Source organism: Thamnophis elegans, chromosome 13 (genome assembly GCF_009769535.1).
Source record: "Thamnophis elegans isolate rThaEle1 chromosome 13, rThaEle1.pri, whole genome shotgun sequence".
Lineage (NCBI taxonomy): Eukaryota > Metazoa > Chordata > Lepidosauria > Squamata > Colubridae > Thamnophis > Thamnophis elegans.
This window is the reverse complement of record NC_045553.1, coordinates 879,153-900,959: the sequence shown is the minus strand read 5'-3', so window position 1 is coordinate 900,959 and position 21,807 is coordinate 879,153.

Here is a 21,807-nt window from a genome sequence, read left to right as displayed (position 1 = left end):
TACATCGATCAGAAAAATAAGTTGTGGGAAAACTGATACTTTGGGGGGGGAAGAAACCAGTTGTGTTAATCAGGAGGAATCCAGGGCCAGTTTCCAAGCCAACCGACTCTCTCGAACGAGGTGTGGCTGCCCACAGATTTGATCAAGTTTCTAGTCCTCATGAAATTCCACTCTTGGTGGGGGGCTTGGTTTTTTCCCCCCTTGAAACGATAAATTCTAGAACTTCCAATGATGCGTTTTTGCACCAGTTTAAACCGGTTTTGTTTAGAGCCTGTTCCGTCAGCTGGCTCTTTCCTGTCGGGGAGGGGCAGGGGGTGGGGAAACATGGGGGCGAGGGGGGATTTCAGCCAGGAGGGATCTCCTGACACCACCCCCCCCCTTCCTCCCTTCCCCTCGGATGCTTAGTGACTTATCCAAAGGGTCATCGCCTCTCCACGAATCCCTTGTGAGCGTCCCTGGATGCATCCCAGGCCTCCGCCATATTAAGAAGATGAAGAAGGATGAAGATGATTATTTTTTTTTTGAGGGTGGGGGGATGTCTGAATGAAGCTCCGGAACGAACCACCGTGGCTGCTTTTCCAGTTTCCACCACAGCAGCTTCTGAGGACAGATGGGGCGGGGAGGGGGGGGGGAATCCAGCTTTTGAAAGAGAACCAGGGTAGGAAGAGTGGGGGGGGGGCTTAAACTATGTCTCCTTCAACCCTTGGTGGGTCTTTTTCCGTCTGCTCCCCACGCCACATCTGGCTGGTGTAGCAATGGACGGCGGGGGGGGGGGAAGGGGATTTGAAATGGCTGGAGAAGTCTTGGCTGGCTGGGTCGGTGGGCTGTGGGGCTGTTGAAAGAGCAGGAAGCCACAATCTCTTGAGGGGTTTTGGGGGAGGGGGGTCCGCAGGGGGTTGCTTTTCCCTTGGCGCCTGGACATCCTGATAAGGTGGAACCGGCCTCGGTTCTGATTTAAGGCAGGGGCCCACAACTTTGGCCACTTTTAAGACTTCGGCTCCCACAAGCCTCCATGCTGGCTGGGGGATTCTGGGAGTTGAAGTCCACAATCCTTAAAAGGAGCCACAGTTCAGGGGGAAGCCCTGCTTGCGGGGATGCGCGCTTTTGAAGCCAACGCTGCTTCAATCGGCTGCTGGTCTGGGCTGCGTGGTCCTTGCGCTCCCCACAATAGCCACAAACCTCCCTTTGGCACTCGAGCGGGGTTGTGGGGGGGGGGGGAGCCTCAAAGGGCATCTGTGTTTCTTGCTTCTGCTCTAACTGCCCTGCAGAACGGGGGCATTTCCCCCCTTCTTTTGTTCCAGCTTCTGTAATCTAATCACGGGAGGGCCGAGCCCCAATCATGGCTCTTTTCTTCTGGTTCTTTCCTAAGGCGTTGCTCCTCCTCTTCTGTGGCCTTTCCAAGTGGTCCCCTTTCCTTCCTTTTTAATTTATGAATACCCTCCGTGACTTAGAAAGAAAAAAGGAAGCGGGCGCAGAGGCCTCCTTTTAACCTGGCTAGAAGTAGCTCTTCCCCTTCTCTCCTCCTTTCCGAGCAGCGTATGAAGTATTCTACCCAGAGTATTACCTGAAATGTAAAAGTAATTTTTTTATAAAGAGAGAGAGAAAGAGATCTACGACTCTTTTCCTTGAAAAGGACCTGCCTGTAAAGACCTTCGGGGACAGGGAGGGTTTCCCAGCTGATGGGAGACCTGCTGCAATGGGTGTCTCGGCATAAGGAGTTGGCGGGGTCTCCCGGGCTGTGCCCCCCCCTCCCCCCCGTAGTCCCCCTCCCCGCTGCCTTCCGACCGCCGGTTCCCTCGGCCGTTCCATGGCGCGTGGCGTTGACCAGAAGACCGACCGGCCGATCACGTCCACACACACACACAAATTGCGAGATGTCTCTCTGGGGACTCTGTTTAGACTCGAGTGTGGCTGCGTTGCTGGCTGTGCTGAGAAATTTTTCTTTACAAAAAAACAAAACTGCGCCAAGGCTTCTCGGGAGTAAAACAAAAAAGCGCTGTTTGTAAAACACCAGAACTTAAGAAATGAATGAATAAATACATTTTTCTTAACCCCCCTGCTTCCTGAATGCTTTTCTCCTGCGCGGCTGGCTGTCATCGGGACCGGGGAATAACCAGGGCTCAGATTTGGCTTTGATTAAACTTCACCAGTCCTGATGATGCAGGGGGGGGAGAGATCAAGGATGCCAGGCTGGGCCGCTGGGGTGTCTCCTTCACCAGCCCTGGTTGTTTTCCCCCCCACCGCTGCCGGCCTTCTGCTCAAACAGAGTTCTGCGCCTTTGCACCAGAAACGGCAGGGGAAGCCGGAAAGCGAGGCCTTTCTCGAAAGACACCCATCCATCTGGAGAAGAACATAATGGGAGAGGATCCCGGAAGCCCATTGGCTGGGCTTTCCAATCAATGAGGACCAGAGCATTGCAAGAGTCAAACTGTTTCATTTGATCAATCCGTCTTTGGATCCAAGGTGGCTTAGTAGCGTTGTGTTCTTAATTTTTTGGGGGGAAGAAGAAGGAGGAGAAGTTGGTTGGACCAACTTCTGAAAGACTCTTAGATCTTGACGTCCAGAAGGATGAGCAATCTGATTTTTCAGAGAGAGAGAAAGAGGCGGAAACAAGCGGATGGTTTTCAAGGCAATGAAGAGTGGGGGGGTTATCGGAACCCGTGGCACGACAAAACCGCGAAGCCCTTATCCGCGGAGACATAAGCGCGTCGCTAAAGCCGCGACGTCATCATCGCGCGTCATCACCGCCGCGGCAACAGAAGGGCGCTTTAAAACGGCGCTGCGGCAGAAAGCCGATTTCCATTAAGGTAAGGGTTAGGATTAGGTTTAGGGGTTTGCTTTAGGGTTAGGGTTAGGGTACTGAGTGCTTGGGAATGCGCGGATTTGCCCTCTGCGATTATATCGCGGTAGGGTCGCGTTTTTTCCTTAGCGCTTTGAACGGCGCGAATTAGTCTTCACGCTTATGTCTCCGCAGATAAGGGCTTCGCGGATTTGTGGTGGAACCATCGGAACCTCCCCCCCCCCCAACCTTAGGAGTTGAGGCCACTAGCTGAGCCCCCAGATCTAGTTCCCTGGACTCCTGGCCTTCTTCCTCTCTCTTTACTACTCTGGTCCCTGAGCTGCTTCCCTTTGTATCTGAAGAGTAATTCTAGTTGGGCACATTTTGTGCCCTTCGCCTCCCCTCGGCCTGACACATCCGAGCATCAGCTAGGACCAGTGGCAGCCCAGCCCAGTCTCACGGTTACCATGGCGATGCTCCTGTTTCTGCTCTGCCTCTCCCCCCCCATCTTGACCCCCATTTCTCATCTGGGCTGCTTAACCTGGAACCGATGCCCCCCTCCCCATTTATCTAGAAGACAGGCAGGGCATCGTAAGACACACACACACCCCGCGTATCCTCCAGCCGGGCAGGGCAAGCGGAGCAGGATCCTCGGATGCCAGGCCCACATGGGTTGATGCATCGTGGCAGGCTTCCACCCCTGCAGTCCTGCACCAGTGGATGCATCTGTCTTTCCAGCGAGCGAGGGAGTCTCGTCCACGCTCCCTGCCTGCGTCCGTCCGTCTGTTCCCCTTGTCAAGAAATTGCAAATTCGCTGGGATGCAGATCAGGCTCCCCCCCACCAATCCCCAAGCAGGAAGGAAACTGAGTTAGCAAAAAAAGAGAGACTGCGTTGCAATTAGCTAGCCATCCTTCTGCTCTTCCCTCCGCCACTCTCGCTTGGCACTCGCTTGGAAGGCTGAGGGGGGGGGGGAGATTACTTAACGCCCCCCCCACTGCCCTGTCTTCTGCACCAGGTTGGCTCTCCCTCTCTTTGCCCCTTCCACTCCGTGCCCTGCAAACGGAATCAGCAGGGTAACCTCGGCTCATGATGGGCCTTTGAATCTCTTCGCCTTGCTGGCCTGGGTGGAGGAGGAAGGGGCGCTCCCATGGTTTACAGCACCCACTCAAGGAACCGATGCTTCATACCAACGTGCGACTCCCCGCAGAAGAGGCTAAGGAGATGGTCGTTCTGCCCACCCACCAGCCAGGACACCCACAAGATGCCTCCACGATTGGTGGCATCTCCTTAGAGCAACGGGGATCCCACTAACTTCCTTTGAGTTTTCCTAAGACCTCAGGCGGCTCAGGGGCTAACACGCTGAGCTTGTCGATCAGAAAGGTCGGCAGTCCGGCGGTTCGAATCCCCAGCATCGCGTAACGGAGTGAGCTCCCGTGACTTGTCCCGGCTTCTGCCAACCTAGCAGTTCGAAAGCAGGTAAAAAAATGCAAGTAGAAAAATAGGAACCACCTTTGGTGGGAAGGGAAGAGCGTTCCGTGCGCCTTCGGCGTTGAGTCATGCCGGCCACATGACCACGGAGAGACGTCTTCGTACAGCGCTGGCTCTTCGGCTTTGAAACGGAGATGAGAACCGCCCCCTAGAGTCGGGAATGACTAGTACAGATGTATGAGGGGAACCTTTACCTTTAGACCTCAGGAGGGAATTCTGCCCAGAAACCTGATCTTGAGTAGGTTTGCTTCCCCATAGCAGCAGCTTAAAATCCGTCTAGTAGCATTCAGATTTTTTCTCGGGGGCCGCACTCCAGTCTGTCGTGGCTCATTCTCCCTTTTTGTTGCATAAAAGCCGCTTTACAAGGAGGACGAGAGCGAAGAGCTGGCTCAGGGCTTTGGCGAGGCGTGTTGTGCACAACAAAGCTGTTTAATTGGCTCTCCTAATTGCCCTCTTCCCGTCTGCCAGGGGAATTAACATATAAGCAAAAACAGCCTGGGTGTTATCAGAGCCGCCTGCCTTTCACCCCGAAAGAGAGCGGGGGGGGGGGATGGAGGGAGAGGTCAAAGTCTCCACCCTCCGAAGCTTCCTGCTCCCCGCGCTTTGGACCAAGCCATTAAAATGCAAGCTGCCACAGAACACAATGTCCTCTCCTCCTGCATCTCTTAAGCGTTTGTGGGGGAGGACGACTGGACGGGAGAAGAGGTCCTTAAAAAACAGTTCAAGCCCACGTCCAAATCTCTTTTGGCACAAACTCTCAGGGCCCTGGCATCTTGCCCAGAGCTGTTAGAACAGTCTTTCTCAGCCTCGGCTACTTTAAGTCCTGTGGACTTCAACTCCCAGAATTCTCCAGTCCTGTGGAGTTGAAGCCCACAGGACTTAAAAGCCGCCAAGGTTGAGAAACGTTGTGTTAGAAGCTGGAGGGCTCAGCCCTTCTCTCCGCTGCATAGACTTCTGGCCAGTGGTGAAATTCAATATTTTTTACTACGGGCGTGGCTTGGTGGGCATGGTGTGGCTTGGTGGGCGTGGAAGGGGAAGGTTCCTGCAAAATCCCCATTCCCTCCCGATCAGCTGGGACTCAGGAGGGCAGAGAATAGATGAGGGCGCGGCCAGCCACAGGTGGTATTTCCCGGTTCTCTATTCAAAATTTCCCCTACCAGTTCTCCAGAAGCTGCTGGATTTCACCCCTGCTTCTGGCCCTCATCTAGGCTGGCATTGGCCTGCTTGGGCAGCAGTGAGTCTCTGGAATTGGGGCAGGGAGTTGTGAAGCCACTCCCGGCATGGCCAGGGGTGGAAATGCTCCCCTCGGGGAGGCCTTACACGGCCCCAAACCTCAACCAGTTTCAACGCCTGGAGCCACGAGGTTTTTTGAGGTTTCTTTCTCGCCTCCAGCCAGGTCCATTTTGGCCTTGTCAGTCGCACAATTTGGGGGCTTCTGACAGCTGTGCATTGGCTCTTCTGCTTGCTGGTGGGGGGGGGGGGCGCTATGGTTGACGTCCCCTCCACTGCCCCTCTCAGCCTTTTCATTAGAAGAGTGGCAGGCTTTCCAATTAATTGCAGCCCATCGGCCCTTGGCGCTCTGCAGGCAGCCGCAGGTGCTTAGCAAGGCACGTGCCAAAAAGAGGGGGGGGCTGGCAGTCCACAGCGAAGGTTCTGGCCCCCCCCTCCCAAATGAAGCCAGCCGTTCATCAGGTGCTGGGCAGGGCCTTTTCGGAGGGCAGGCCAAGGAAGGAGTTCCGCGTTCCTTTTTTTTGGGCTGGGTCATCTTCAATCTCGGTCAGCCGCCAGGACGCGTGTCTTGGGGATCGGTCGATCTCTGAAGAAGCGTTGAAAGGAAGGAAGCCATCGGTGTTTCCGAGAGTGAAACAGGTGAGGAAAAGGTGGCGCAGTCCATCACTCTCCTTGGATCCCGAAAGCGAAACGGTCCCGAAATGCCTTGTCTTTGGAGGAAGATGCCCGGAGCGCCTCTCTTCCACCCTCCCTTGAAGATCCCCCCACAGCGTTAGCAACAGATGTTCCCAGATGCTCCAGCCATGCGCTTCAGTCCAGCCTTGGCTGGCTCACCTGATGCAAAGACTCCTTTTATTTATGAACAGGGGCCGGCTATAAATATACTTGTTGCCAATGTTTTTACCTTCTGCATCGTATCCCTTTGTCTTCCATCGCATCTATTGGTTCTGTTCCTGAACAAATGAACACACACACACACACACACCCAATTCCCCCCAGGGAGAGCCCAGCCCCCTGCCTCTTCCCTCCTAGGTCCAACACAATGACATGCCACATTTTTCTTGCAGGGCTAATTAGGCCTTGGTTAATTAAAAGCACACATTCTTTCCAGTAACAACTCCTTCCCCCACCCTCTCTCTCCCTCCCTCTTTCTGTTTTCTTTCTCCCTCTCTCTTTCTCTCCCTCTCTTTCGGTTTTCCTTCTCTCTTTCTCTCCCCCCCTCTCTCCCTCTCCCCCCTCTTTCTCTCCCCCTCTTTCAGTTTTCTTTCTCTCCCCCTCTCTCTCTTCCTCTCCTGCTTTCTGTTTTCTTTCTCTCCCTCTCTCTCCCTCTCCCTCTTTCTTTCTTTCCCCCTCTTTCAGTTTTCCTACTCTCTTTCTCTCCCCCTTTCTGTTTTCTTTCTTTCCCTCTTTCTTCCCCCTCCCTATCGCCCTCTCTCTTTCTCTCCCCCTCTCTGTTTTCTTTCCCTCTTTCTCTCCTCTCTCCTTTTCTCTCTCTCCCTCTCTCCCTCCCTCCCTCTTTCTGTTCTTTGCCTCTTTCTCTCCCTCTTCTTTGCTCTCCCCCCTCTCTCCCTCTTTCTGTTTTCTTTCTCCTCCTCTCTCTCCCTATTTCTTTCTTTCTCTCCCTCTCTTTCTCACCTCCCTATCGCTCTCCCTCCCTCTCTCTTTCTCTCACCCTCTCTGTTTTCTTTCCTTCTTTCTCTCCTCTCCTTTTCTCTCTCTCCCTCCATCCCTCCCTCTTTCTGTTCTTTCCCTCTTTCTCTCCCCCTTCTTTGCTCTCCCTCCCTCCCTCTTTCTGTTTTCTTTCTCCCCCTCTCTCTCCCTCTTTCTTTCTTTCTTTCTCTCCCTCTCTGTTTTCTTTCTCTCCCCCTCTCTCTCCCTTCCTCTTTCTCTCCCCCTCTTTCGGTTTTCTGTCTTTCTCTTCCTCTCTCTCTCCCTCTCGTTCTCTCCCCTCTTTCTGTTTTATTTTTTTCCCTCTTTCTCTCCTCTCCCTATCTCTCTCTCCCTTTGTCTTTCTCCCTCTTTCTGTTTTCTTTCCCTCTTTCTCTCTCTCCTTTTCTCTCTCCTTCCATCTCTCCCTCTTTCTGTTCTTTCCCTCTTTCTCTCCCCCTTCTTTTCTCTCTATCCCTCTCCCTCCCTCTTTTTGTTCTCTTTCTCTCCCTCTCCCTTCTCTCTCTACCCCCCTTTCTTAGAACAAGCAGGAGCAGGAGATGAAAACACGTCCCTTTTAAAAACGGAGGGTAGGATGCTGCAGGAAGGCGTCCCTGTCCAAAGGTTTTCCTCCCAGCCATCAGGGTGAACGCCCCCTCCCCTTCTCCTCCTCCCCCCAGGAAACTGAGCAGATCTTCGCGTGCATGAAGGCAGAATGGGGACACGGCTGAATTCCAGGCTTCAGCTTTCGCAGTCATGCGTACCTGCGGAAGGCTGGCTGCAGTTAAGTTGCAGGCAGAGGGAGAGGCTCACACCCCAGCTTCCTCCTCCTCCTTCCTTCCTTCCTTCCTTCCTTCCTTCCTTCCTTCTTCTTCTTCTTCCCATTTGGAGTTACTAGAAACCTGCAGTCTTGGAATTCTGCCTAGAAGGGAGGATGGATGGATGGATGGATGGATGGATGGATGGATGGATAGATGGATAGATAGATAGATAGATAGATAGATAGATAGATAGATAGATAGATAGATGTAGATGGATAGATAGATGTAGATGGATAGATAGATGTAGATGGATGGATGGATACTGTAGATAGATAGACTGATAGATGATAGATGATTGGATGGATGGATGGATGGATGGATGGATAAATAGATAGATATAGAAAGGTAGGTAGGTAGATAGATAGATAGATAGGTAGGTAGATAGATAGATGGATAGATAGATACAGTAGATAGATAGTAGATGGATGGATGGATGGATGGATGATTGGATGGATGGATGGATGGATAGATAGATAGATATAGAAAGAAAGGTAGGTAGGTAGGTAGATAGATAGATAGATAAATAGATAAATAGATAGATATAGAAAGGTAGGTAGGTAGATAGATGATAGATAGATAGATAGATAGATAGATAGATAGATAGATAGATAGATAGATAGATAGATAGATAGATAGATGATAGATAGATGATAGATGATAGATAGATAGATAGATAGATAGATAGATAGATAGATAGATAGATAGATAGATAGATAGATAGAGAGAGAGAGAGAGAGAGAGAGAGAGAGAGAGATTGATTATTATCCTGGAACCTTCATTGAATAGACCTGCAGGTGGAAAGAGGGGAGGATTATTGCTCCCAAATACCCCTCCCATCTATATCTTAACAGACCTTGTGGTGAATTGTGTCAGCTGTAGGTGTGAAATTACCATAGATTCGGTTTCCTCAGGGGGGGGGGATATTTTGAACGCACCGGGACGTCCTGGGGTTTTGGGGGAAGCTGTTCAGACGGAACTGCGGTCCTTTGCAGCCCAAGCCAGCTGGGGTGTCCGTGGCACGACAAAACCGCGGTCCACACTAAAGCGCGCCCGATTAAAGCGCGTACCTGACGTCATCAGCAGCGCGACAAATACGACCGCGGAGAAAAAAGGGCGCTTTAAAAAGCGCTTTTAAAGCAAGCCGATTCACGTAAAGGTAAGGGTTAGGGTTAGGTTTAGGGTTACGTTAAGCGTTAGGGTTAGGGTTAGGTTTGGGGGGGGTTAGGTTTAGATTTACGCGTTAATTTTAAGTTTACCGCTTACAGCATGCTGTTTTCGTCGCGCTGTGATGATGTCAGGTACGCGCTTTCGTCAAGCGCGCTTTAGTCTACCGCGGTTTTGTGGTGTCACCTGTTCAATTGAAATTGGAAGCGTGTTGGGGGCCTGATCGAAGCGAGTTAGAATCACTGGATTTGGGTGGCATATAAATGTAATAAATGTTGATGATGATGATGACTGCCGCTGTTGCTACAGGGTAGTCCTCAGCTTGCAACAGTTCATTTAGCAACCGTTCAAAGTTACGACAGCACACCGCGGCCATTGCAGCGTCACCCTATGGTCGCGGGAGTAAAATTCAGACCCTTGGCCACCGACTCATATTTATGACCGTCGCAGTGTGTCTCCTGGTGAAGCGATCTCCTTTTCACCAGCCAGCCAGATTCACTTGCTAACTTAACCGCAGCGATTCGCTTAACGATTCTGGCAAGGTAACGTCATAAAATGGGGCAAAGGCTCACTTAACAAATGTCTCGCTGAGCCACAGAAATTTGGGGCTCGGTTGTGGTCTTCAGCGGGGATTATGTGGGAATGAAGCCGGCCTCCCGTCGCTCGGGGGGGGACACATGGCCTGCCCTCCTTCCGCCCTATGCAGCCGCTGTCCTTGGTGCTGACCAGGGTGGGCCATCCAGGCTTCCGTCCAGCCATGGCTTATTTTGAATTGATGCAGGCAGGGAAAGAATAACAGAATAAGAGAGCTGGAAGGGGCCTTGGAGATCTGCTAGTCCAACCCCCCCTCCTCAAGCAGGAGACCCTATACCATTTCAGACAAATGGCTCTCGAAGCATCCACAACTTCCGTTCCACTGGTTAATTGTCCTCACTGTCAGGAAATTCCTCCTTAGTTCTAGGTTGCTTCTCTCCTTGATTAGTTTCCACCCATTGCTTCTTGTTCTGCCCTCAGGTGCTTTGGAGAATAGCTTGACTCCCTCTTCTTTGGGGCAGCCCCTGAGATATCGGAAGTCTGCTATCATGTCTCCCCTGGTCCTTCTTTTCTTTAAACTAGACACATCCAGTTCCTGCAACCGTTCTTCATATGTTTTAGCCTCCAGTCCCCTCATCCTCTTTGTTGCTCTTCTCTTCACTCTTTCCAGAGTTTATACAATACAATACAATAGCAGAGTTGGGAGGGACCTTGGAGGTCTTCTAGTCCAACCCCCAGCCTAGGCAGGAAACGCTACACCACTTCAGACAAATGGTTTATCCAAACATCTTCTTTAAAGCTTCCAGTGTTGGAACATTCACAACTTCTGGAGGCAAATTCTGTTCCACTGATTAATTGTTCTCACTGTCAGGAAATTTCTCCTCCGTTCTAAGTTGCTTCTCTCCTTGATTAGTTTCCACCCATTGCTTCTTGTTCTGTCCTCAGGCGCTTTGGAGAATAGCTTGACTCCCTCTTCTTTGTGGCAACCCCTGAGAAATTGGAAGATGCTATCATGTCTCCCCTAGGCCTTCTTTTCATTAAACTAGACATACCCAGTTCCTGCAACCATTCTTCCTATGTTTTAGCCTCCAGTCCCCTCATCCTCTTTGTTGCTCTTCTCTGCACTCTTTCCAGAGTCTCCACATCTTTTTTATAGTGATTTTCCAAGCTGGATGCTGTATTCTGAGGGTGGCCTTCCTAAGTCTTTATAAGGGAGTACCGGAGCTTCACACGGTCTTGATCCCATCCCTCTGTTAATAGAGCCTAGGATCGAGGGAGGGTTTCTGTCAAAGGCACGTTCCAGAGGAAGAGGGGGGTGCAGAAAACCCTGCCCCTCACCCTTAAACACCAGGAAAAGACCTAGAAAATCCTTGTTGTGTTTGCGCAGGTGGCCTAGACGTTAAGACAGCGCCCTTGACAGCTGAAAGAGGCTTAATATTTATATCGTTCGAGTTTGGACATACTGTCTTCCTCCCATACCGCCCTCCCTTTGCCAGCCCTCCAGAGAAGCCCTTTCCAACACCTCTGCCTGGTTTATAACTGCCTTTCAAGGAAGAATCAAATAGATTTCCCCTTTTTCTCTCTGGATCAAACAGTCCAGTTGAGTATCGATGCAGTTATTTTGTTCTGTATTTCAAAAGCTGCCCGGGGAATATTTTATCGATGGGTGAGGCTTAAATGTAATTGTCTTCCCAGTCTCCATTGCCCTCATGTTAGGCGCATATATTTAGATTAAATTTTGAAGAGAGGAATCCTAGCGAGCACCAAAACCTCGTGAAGCCACAGAGAGTTTCTACCTTTCCAGTTAATTTTGAGGCGAGCGTCGTCCTTCTTCCAGTATAATTTGCAAGAACACAGATCTCCTCTCCCCTTTCGCGGTCTAGTTTGATCAGAATGCCTCCCGCTGTAAGTTTACGCCGCCAGAGAGCTGCGGGTTCTGTTTAAATAAATGTCAAGGCTTTTTTTTCCCTTTCTTTTTTTAAAAAAAGAAAACCTTCCTTCCCATTCCGAGCAAGGCTCCCTTCAGGGATCAGGCATTTTGTGCCTTGCTTGGAAGGTCCCAGCTTCTCTTGTCTCCCATCAGGCCAGACATTCAACAAACGACATTGTGCAATGAAATAATCGTATGAAGCTCCTAGTAAGGGGTTTGCTAGAGTTTTCATGTCTGTCGCCTGGAACTGGATATGAATGGGGGATGCAGAGTAGTGGCAACAGCCGTTTCCGTAGGTGTTGGGGAGCAGAGGTGGTTCACTTCCGCCCGCCGAAGGCAAAGATGTTGGCCTTGAGCAGCAGATGATGCTACTGGGAAGGCCGCCTCTCCAAATGTCCTTCGTGGGTCAGTCCCTCACAGGACAAGAGTTGCACCTGGGCAGAGGGCTCTCCCGCAGATCTCCAGGGCTGACACCTCTTCTGCAGGAGGGCTGAATGTCAGCCTTCATATCGCTTGCTTGCTATTGGCTGCCATAGAATTTATTATTTATTTATTTATTTATTTAGTAGATTTATAGACCGCCCAATCCCGGAGGACTTACAAAGCAAAAAGAAGACTAATCAATAAAAATAAATAAATAAAACGATTTAAAACATCTCACGTGCACTCAATCTGATGGGAGCTGGACCTCAACGATGAGGTCAACAGCCCCCAGGCCTGCCGGAATAGCCAGGTTTTAACAGCTTTCGGAAGGCCATGAGGGTGGGCGAGGTCCGGATCTCTGGGGGGGTAGTTCATTCCACAGGGTCGGAGCAGCCACAGAGAAGGCCCTCCTCCGGGGAGCCGCCAGCCGACATTGTCTGGCTGACGGCATCTGAAGGAGGCCCACCCTGTGGGATCTCACCGAAATGGGGAGGGAGGAGGGGGTTTCGGTATTTGGGAGGGGAATCGAGCTGGAGGACGAGGAGGGAGTTTTGTTCTCACCATCTTCTGCGCGTGCTGAAATGGTCTTGTTTAGGTCTGCTCAAGGTCAGCTGTCTCTGCATACCAGATGGATGAGGCCACCTGAAGATGCACCCCACATGACACCCCTGGGGGCTGGAGATTGGACATTTAGCTTCGGGTCATTGTGAGGGGGGGGAGGATTTGGATAAACCTTTGATATGTACAATTTCGTACCTTTAGCTCCAGGTCTTGCTTTACTTTCGTTGCTTCCACTTCATATTCAGTAAAAGTACCTTTTCTCTAAAATAATGGAGTTTGGGGGGGGGCGGGTTTCCTTTCTTGAATTTTGAAGGAGGCACGTCTGACACCTTCTGCTGACCCTCCGAAGCTTCCCTCAGTTGGGTCAGAGAAGAGTCCCACCAGGATGTTTTTCCTGAGCTTAAGAACAAAAGGGGAAGGCTGCGACTTTGCCGGCCGGGGATGTTGATCATTGTAGTTCTACCCCTGTCAGGCCTGCAGCCATCTTTTCTTTTGGGTCTTTGGCCTGCCACCCTTTCCATTATTCCACTCTGCATTTTCTATGGTGGGAAAATGGGGGGGGGGGTTGTACGGAGTTAGATGCTATGTAGCCAAAACAAAATTCCTTTCTAGAAAACCAAGGTCATCCTTTGTCTCTGCACCTGACCGGAATTGGATGGGTGGAACTGCCAGCATGGCAGTAGGAAATTGGACCATGGGATGGACTTGTGGGGGTGGGGGGCAAGATCTTGAACTTTCAACTGGGTGGGGAAAACCGGGAAGCTGTCAGATTTGGGTTTCCCCAGATGTGCCAAGATGGCTCTCTTCATAAATTGGAGCTTTGAGGAATCTTTTGCCTCGGACTCTGATTTATTTTTGCATGCTGTTTGGAATCCTGACAACCACTGTATTTCTGAAGGGTCCAGAGCGGAGAAATCCAACCTCAGAAGCTGTGGGCTTCTATCGGCTGCTGGGAAAACATCTGGAAAGAGAAGTCTCCTTGGGGGGAAGAAAATCCAGGGGTCGATCCCAACCCTGTCATTTCAGCGGCTGCATTGAGCCCCCCTCCTCCAGATTGGAGCTTCAGGCCTTCCCCACCAGCAACAACTTCCTCTCCTTGACTTAGATTTTACTACTGCGTGGTGAATTATTCCAGTTCCCCCTCTGGCGTTTCTCCCCCCCCCCCCCGCCGCCCCCAGTTGTTAGTGTTTGACACACATTATTAATGACATTGTAGAGGCTGGAAATAGCAATAGGGCCGGAATAATTTGCTTAGCATTAAAACCGGAGGTGTTGGGGAAATCAAGGGTGTTGATCAGAGCTGAAGGACAAGAAAATTTGGGGGAGGGGGGGGGGCTTCAGGGGGGGGCGTTTAAAAAGACGAGGAAGGAAATGGGGCTGCAGTGGCCACAGCTGGTCCAGTTTCAAGCGTAGCTGGAATTCCGCCTCTTGCCGCTTGCAGAATTCCTTGGATGGTCACCCTCTCTTCTTTCCCCCCCCCCCCCGAGATTGGTCAGCTTGTGGCCTCTGGGCTGGAGAGGCCCCACACCCGGCTTTCCTGGCCCCTTCTGCCCCAAGGGAGAGGCCCCGCTAACTGCCGTGGGGCCCAGGAAGCCCGCAGCATTTAATCCTCTCCGAAGTCAGGGTGAGGCTGTGGATTGAGGAGAGGCGCACACAAGAATCCTTCCAGGGGACGCTTCGTGCCTTTCAATCTGTCAGAGGCGTTTTGATCAAGAAGTGGGGCTCTGGAGGGAAATGGGGGGGGGGAGGAAGGGGCTGCCAGTGCCAGGAAGTTTCAGACACCTTGTTCTTGGGGGGGGGGGGGGAAGGACGTGGGCCCGTGGAGGATGCTGGCTGAATGCTGATGCTGGGGCAGAGAGATGCTGAGAGATGCTGAGTTTGGAGAGATGCTGAGCTGGAGTTCGTTAATGTTAATGCTAATGTTTATTGCATTTGTATGCCGCCCTATCCCGAGAGACTCAGGATGAGCAGGAGAGGGGAGGGGGGGAAAGAGGGGAGGCTCAACCCAAGCTGGGGGGAAGGTGCTTTTCCAAGAGGCCCCTGGACTTGGAAGAAGCCTCTTGGATGAGGGGCAAAACCACTTCCAAGGGACACAAGGGAGCCTCTTGGAAAAGGGCCTTTGGGGGCAGCCGTGACCTCGACGACGGAGAATCTCTCTCCTGGGCCTTAACTGGGGAGCGGATCCAGTGCTCAGAGCCTCATCTTTTAGTGTCTCGGATGTTGCAAGCTGGAGCCAGCGCAGGGCTGAGATTTTTCTCTCCGGTCTGTCGGTAGCCCCAGCTTGGGCTGCCCGGCCTGGCCCAGATCGGCCTTCCAAGTCTGCTCATTTTGTAAGCCTGCAATGACAAGGTGGCTTTGAGCCCGGAGGGGCCCGAGGCCTCCTCTCCTCCGTCTTCCCTCTGCATATGCGGAGGGGGGGAGGGGGGAGGACCGCCGACCCTCCCTCGCCTCCTCTCTGGTTGCAAAGCGCCTTTTGCAAGGAGGACCCAGGGTGGGTCAGCCCGAGTTCAGCCTCACTCTGGCCCTCTCTGTTGAGGCCGGAGGGAGCAGGGGAGAGATTTCCTGCCCGGTTTTAAGACCGAACCGAAGTTGCAGGCGGCCACATCCCTCCTGGAAAATGGGGGCAGGGCAGGGCAGTTCCCATGCACCAAGCATGCTGCCTGCCTGGCTCCCCATGTGCGGTGCGTGACATTTTCCCTCCGTGGGTCCTGCTAACCACCTCCTTGGGAAGCCGCCTGGTAGAATGTCATCCGTCAAAGCAGCTCAGGGCACCCGGGACCCTCCCCAGGGGCCCCCTCACGCTCCACTAGTGTCACCACAAATATTGGTTGGATTGAGGTCAGCCTCTGGCTGTCCCCTCCCCTCCCTCTCTGCCCCAAGCCTTCGGCTCTTGCGTCCCAGTTCCCCCTTCCCTCCCTCCCAGTCCAGCCTCTCTTGGACAAAGCTATCGTGGTATTGATCATCGGGCCAGTAGCCTTGCGCATGCCAACCGAGGGAGGGGAGCGTTTCACTCCACAGCTGCACCACCGAAAGGCGTTGAGCGACAGAGACAAGCACGCATATGTGCGTGATCCCTCCCTCCCTCCTTCCCTCTGTCACTCCTTGGCCAGGCATTCTCGGCGGCGCTGGCTGGAAATACATCCGAGAGACCGCCGTGCGCCCTGGTCCTTTCGAGCTCTTTTGTTCCGCCGCCGAGCAGCCTCAGGAGGAGCTCCGTGCCGGCTCTTGCAGACCCTCTGGGGGACATTCCTGTGGCGGCATCGCAGGGAACGCTCTGCTTGTCCTCAGGTAAGGCTGCCTGGTGGGGGGGGGCACAAAACGCAACTCCCCAGGAGAGACGTGGAGGGACCTGCTTTGAAAGGACCTGTGCGTGGGGGGAGAGATGGTGGCCAGCCTGCCTCCCCTGTGAAAAAGCTGCCACTGTCCTGTTTTCGGTCACTCCTGCTGTCAGCACCACCGGCTTTCCAGTGGAGGTGGCGCACTCGGGCCGGGCAAAGTTGGGCATGTGCTCCAGCCGACCGGCCGGTTCAGGTTCCTTTGTCCTGGGCGCATCCGGGCCACGCTGGTGCCAGGAGAAAGAGGGCACAGACTCCCATGTGCAGAGAAATCCAGGTCCGATCTCTGCAAGGGGCAGGAGGGCCAGCTAGAACCGTCCCCTCCGGCAAAGGCCGGAGTCGAGGAGCCAAAGCCCAGCATGACTGGCTGAGCCGGGCGGATACTGGAGCCTTAAAGGGGGACTCGGTCTCCTCCTGTGGCAGCGAAGCACATGGACTCTGGTGGGGCTGCCTTGGGAGAAAGCACTAGCCGCTTCCCTCTTGGAAACTCCTTCGGAGCCCCAAATCCTCTGCAATAATTGGGGGGGAGGGGGCTTTGCCCTGGGCTAATTGGGAGAACCTCTGCTGCTTGGGAGAGGGGTCCTTTCCCGCAGCCCCTCCCATCTGTGGGAGGAAAAGAGGCACTGCAGGGTTGAAGGAGGGGGGGGGGTAGATGGAGCCCTGGCTGGGCCATCCTGAACCAGCCGGGCTTCGGGGTGGGGCGACAGGCCAGAGTGCCGTGACCCCCTTTTCTGTGGGGCCGGATGAAAACTTTTGTGGGGAGAGCTGCGTCTCGGCCGGGGTGTGGCAATGTGGAAGGTTTGGGGGTGTCTGCCAGGAGGAGGAGGAGGAGGAGAACAAGCGAGGGGGGTCTGTTTTGGTGTCCAGCGAGTTGAGACTCCCAGGTGGAAGATTTTTAGATGGGGCCATGACTGTCCCCACCCCAGGGGTCCCTCTTCCCCCCCCCCCCGTGTGGGATCTCCTATGGGGAGAAGTAAGTTTGGTGGGAGGGTGAAGGAGGCAGAAATTTGGGGGCATGAAATGTAGGAGCGAAAGGGTGGCCTTTCCTACAGGGCAGGGGTGCCAGGAGCACAGGAACCAGAATTCCCAGCCGGCAGGAATGACACAGGCTTGCTTCTTGTGCGAAGGGGCTGCCTGGATGGGGAGGGGGTTCCAGGCCAGCTTTGGGGGCTGCGGGGTCCCTAAAGCCCTTTCGGTGTTGATGCTGTTTAACAGACACGTCTGGGTGGGGCAACAGTTTCCCAAACGTCATTTGAGTTTTAGGCGCCTTCTACCTTGCAAAGGCCTCTGAACATGTGCAGAGAGCTTTTGTCTCGTGCGCCTTTGCTCCCTGATGCCCCAGAACATTGTTCCTCGGCCGTGGCGACTTTAAGCGCTATGGACTTCAACTCCCAGAATTCCCCAGCCCAGCCAGGTGGAGAAGCACTGAATGCCATAGGGGCTGGTGGAGATTGAAAAGGTCCTTGTTTCCCATCGGGCACGACTTATCGGACTTGTCCGTGTGCAATTTGAGGAGGGGGCAAAGGGAGCCCTCCGGACTGCCTTTCCCAGCCCTGACCCAAGACCGGCTAGAGACAGGTTGCATCAGCTTTTCAACGGGCCCCCCCGGCTGCACCCGTGTCTGCTTTGAACCCGGACAAACTTCACCCTTTTCAGCAGAGAGGAGCCAACAGGAGCCAAACCCGTTTTTTTTTTTATTATTATTTATTTTATTTTAAGTGGGGAGGGGGAAAGTCCTGCACCGCTTCCTCTTAGCCAAGAGCAGGGCTCAAACCCCTTTCCAAATGAGCAGTGACATTTTCACTCCAGCTAGTTGCCCCAGAGGCTCCCGGCATGTCGGGTGGTTGAAACGGAGGAAGCTTGTTAGCTGGTGCTGGGCAAACCCCCCCCCCCCACTGTCAAAGTCTCCCCCACACACCAGCCCCCCGTCCCTCGTTCTTCCCAAGGGCTTTTTTTTCCTGGAGGCGAATCCTTAGAATCCCTCGGAGTCCATCCCGGTTGCGCGTTTCCATCCGTCAAAACCACTTTGTTTTGCTGAGCCTTGAGAAGAGGGAAAAGCTATTTATTTCCCACTCAGCTGCCAGTGGAGCACATTTGCCGTTTTACAGACGGGGCAACTGAGGCTAAGAGCAGGGCAGCAGGATGGATGGATGGATGCACAGGACAGTCCCCCCAAAAAGGCTCAATTCACCCCATTTTGGGGGGGGGGTTTCTGGCTTGACCAGAAGAGCAGAAAACGTCATCAGCTATCTGAACTAACTCAGTTTCCCCTCCGACTGAGCCCGCAGGTGTTCAGATCCATCGGAGGAAGCATCGGGAGTGGCTTTATCTGGGCTAGTGTTTCTCAACCTTGGTGACTTTAAGTCCTGTGGACGTCAACTCCCAGAATCCCCCAGACAGCTGTGCTGGCTGGGGGATTCTGGGAGTTAAAGTCCACAGGACTTAAAGTCACCAAGGTTGAGAAACACTGATCTGGGCTGCTTTTGAGCTCCCACTGACTTGTTTCACTTTCTAGAGCAAATGGATCCTCTCCTTTAGAGGAAGGGTCAACTTAGTCTTGCAAGACGGGAGCCGCCCTCTATCTTAGCCTGACCTTTGGAACCCTGGGCTCCTCGCTTGACCGCTGGATCGCAAGGACAGCTGTCAGAAGCAGGCCTGGGGTCAGAGGCGGCATGGGGGTATCTCCCCCCACCTTCCCCGTCATGAGAAATGGAAACTCGGTGGGCAGAGAAGCCATGGGTAGACCTGAAAGGTTCAGGATGCGACCCTCTGGCTCGGAACAAGGCACCCTCTTCCTGTGGCCGAATTCAGGGCCATCCGCCCGGTGTTGTTTCCTGCAAAATACACCCCCAAGGAGCCCATTTTGGCCAGGGTGGACTCGGACTTCCCTCCCCGGGGCCGGTGCGTCAGTTTGGAAGCGGATTCCGGCACTTCCCTTCCTTAAAAACCCCGTCGCACCCAGAAGGTGTGAGGAGCAAGGCCAAAAATAAAACTCCCAGGACTGGAGCTGAGAAACGTAGAAAGGACGGGAGAAGGAAAGCCGCTTCTGCCCCCCCCCAAAAAAAAACCCCCGGGACGAGGGGATCTCCCAACTCTAGAAGAAGCAAGAGCTGATTCCTCTTCTATTTCTGCAGGCTGGAGCAGAGCCGAAGTATTTTTAAAAAAAGGATCACCTCACCGCCACCTGATTTGGGAGGCCCAAATATTTCATCCCGGGGATGGAGGGGTGCGAGAAGGTTTAGGCTTTGGGAGGAGAGAAATGCGGGCGCGAAGGCAGAATTGGTGCAGAGGAAGCTGCAAAGAGGTGGGGGGGGGAGAGGAAACCACCACACAAACAGGTGGCCTCTTTTCAGCCAACTGCAAAATCTCACCCGGGGCTATTAAATGTGGAATTTGCAAGAGGGATTTGTGCCTGTCAGCAAGTGTATTGTTTCTGACAGCTTTTTGCATGCAGCCTGGTGGTGGTGGTGGAGCAGCCGGGGCATCTTCCCCAGAGGGGCCGTTGCCATGGTGAGGCTGCTGGGGAGGGCCCTTCCCCTCAGGGGGGGCAGAATGCCCGTCTGGGTGAGGGGCAGAAATGCAGAGGGACTGGCAAGGGGTGATGAAGGGGGCCCCAGCGCACGAGAGGCCTGGAACAAGGATCGGAAAGGACTGAGTGAGCCAGTTTAGGTGCTTCCGCTGGAGGAACCTGGATCCAGAAGCTGCAGAGAAATTTGGGGAAAGGAGAAAGGGGTCTTGCCTGTCCTTTAGAAGAAGCCCCATTTGAGGGCAGTTCAGCCCCCCCCCCCCAGAGTGGACGGAGTCCTGTTGTGAAGGCAGCTTGCTTGGTGGGTAGCCCCCCCGACTCCTTGGCCAACTGGGTCTTTGGGGCAGCTGAAAGGAGCAGCCTTGGAGGGGACGGTGGTTGGGCAGGGCATAGGCCCTGAAGGCGGACTCTTGCCTTGGCCATGGAAGGCTTCAGGGTCAGCCCCGAGGCCTGTTGAAGGCTGCTCGAGCCACAGCAGCATCCAGGACCGAGGGGAAGGGCCCAGGTAACGCAAGAGGCTCTCCTAGATCAAGTTAGCCTTGCCTGAATGAGGGAGCTCGGGAGATGCCACCTGCAAAGGGAGACCTTCCTCCATGGAGCCTCCGTCCCCAGGGCTGAAGCGCTCAACCTAGAGAAGAAAGGTTGGAGAAGACCTTGGGCTCTCTTGGAGGGCCAGGTGGCCTCTTGCCCTCCGCGGCTCCCTTCGTCCCAGCTTGAAAGACCCCACAACTTCGTTCCAGCCAGCCTCCCAAGAACCAAAACACCGCAGGAAGATCTGCAAGCTAATCTGGACGGGGAAGGGGGGGCCTTCAGAGGGCACCCCAGGAGCCCTAAACACGGACGGAAGGCTTCAAGAGGGCGGAGCAGTGATGTTCACCACTCTGGAGGAAATGCTGGGAGTTCAACAGGGGGCCAAGAAAGGGGAGAAACGCAGAGGGGCTGGCGTGGGTTGAGGGGGGGGGGCGCTTGAAACGTAGCCCACCCTGGGGTGGGGATTTATTTTTTGCTCCTGTGGGAGGGCATCGTTGGACTGCAGCGTCTCCCCCCTTGATAGGGGCATCCCCTTCTGAGACGGGAGAGGGTTTTTGAACCCCCTCCCCACATCCTTAGCAATCGCATTCCCCACGCAGGAGCAGAGTAAGCGGAAGGGCCACCACGAAGCAGCCCTCCTCGGGACGTCTCGGCTGGCCTCGCCGTGAATGGCAGGGATGCGGAGGCCGCTCTGCGCGCATGGATTGTTCCGTGTGATTTGTGAATCGCAGGGTTTGCAGGGCCTGGCTGCGGTGCCTGGCTGCTTTTTCGGATTCGCTGAGATCCAGGCAGCCCTGAATCTTGACGAGTGGAATCCGAAGGGGGTCATTTGGGCCCCTTCCCAAAATGCAGACATGCAACAGGAAGACAAGCGAGATCCTTGTGGGGAGGGAGGGGGGATGATCGGGGATTTTGCCCTGCGATGGAGAAGGGAGACATTTCCCTTCTGCAGGAGGTGGCAGCCTGCAAACGAACTCAAGGGGTCTCTCCTGAAACAGGACAGGTGCTGAACAGGGAAAGGTGTGCAGGGGGGGGGATGGTGGATGCATGGGGGGGGGGGTTGGGACGGGTACCTCCCGGAATGGAAATGTTGAGGTTGGAAGGTCCCTGATGGGAGGAAGGCGAAAGGTGGACTGGAGTGATGACTGGTAGGGATGAGGGATTGAAGAAGGAGGATTGGAGAAAGCAGGGCTGAATTCTTCATGGGGTGTGTGAAGGGAAGGGAAAGGGAGTTGAAGGGAAAGGAGGAGGAGGGAGGGAGCGAGGGGGAAAGGAAAGGGAGAACGGTGGAAGAAAGGAAAGGAAAGAAAGCAATAGCAATAGCAGTTAGACTTATATACCGCTTCATAGGGCTTTCAGCCCTCTCTAAGCAGTTTACAGTGTCAGCATATATTGCCCCCAACAACAATCCGGGTCCTCATTTTACCCACCTCGGAAGGATGGAAGGCTGAGTCAACCCTGAGCCGGTGAGATTTGAACCGCCCAACTGCAGAAAGAGAAGGAATGGATTTGTTGTGAAACAGCCATGCTAGGCAAACTGTTGCTTAGAATTTCCTTGGTTTGGGGCAGTGTGAAGCATGGTGAGTTTGTGTCTCCAGCTGGAGTTCTCCTCCCTCTCCTCCCTCTCTGGCAAACGGGCATGGCTACCAGTTTGATGCCCTCTTCCTGAAGGCAAAACAACGGATGCCAACAAGCTCTTGGGGGGGGGGCACGAAGGCAGGCTGAGGGAGGCTCTCTTCCGCAGAGAAACTGGGCCACTGGATTTAATTTCTTCCCCTCTCTGGAAGCAGCTCAGTTTTCAGAGCTCTTGCAGCTGAAGGCGGAGCAACTTTTCAGG